Source organism: Budorcas taxicolor, chromosome 18 (genome assembly GCF_023091745.1).
Source record: "Budorcas taxicolor isolate Tak-1 chromosome 18, Takin1.1, whole genome shotgun sequence".
NCBI classification, from domain to species: Eukaryota; Metazoa; Chordata; class Mammalia; order Artiodactyla; family Bovidae; genus Budorcas; species Budorcas taxicolor.
Genome location: NC_068927.1, coordinates 20,822,250 through 20,822,541, shown reverse-complemented (window position 1 = coordinate 20,822,541; position 292 = coordinate 20,822,250).

Genomic DNA, 292 nt, shown 5'->3' with positions numbered 1-292 from the left:
GAGGCCCAGGGGCCCGCTTGCATATCTCTCATTTGTGTTTCTGCCGGGGACACTGTGAGGTTCCTCTATAACTTAAATTTCCATGCTGGGCTAGACTTCTCTAAACTGAAGCCAAATGTGTTTTTGATTGCAAGGCTATTTCTAAACACTGCCTGTGCCTTAAGCAATCAATTATCTGGTTGAAACATCATGTCTCCTCCCTTCAAGGAGAATATCGTGCTTTAATATGTGATAATGTTCAGAGTATTTTTAAATACTTCATTGTGTTTGGTCACAATGAAGATAGCTTTGG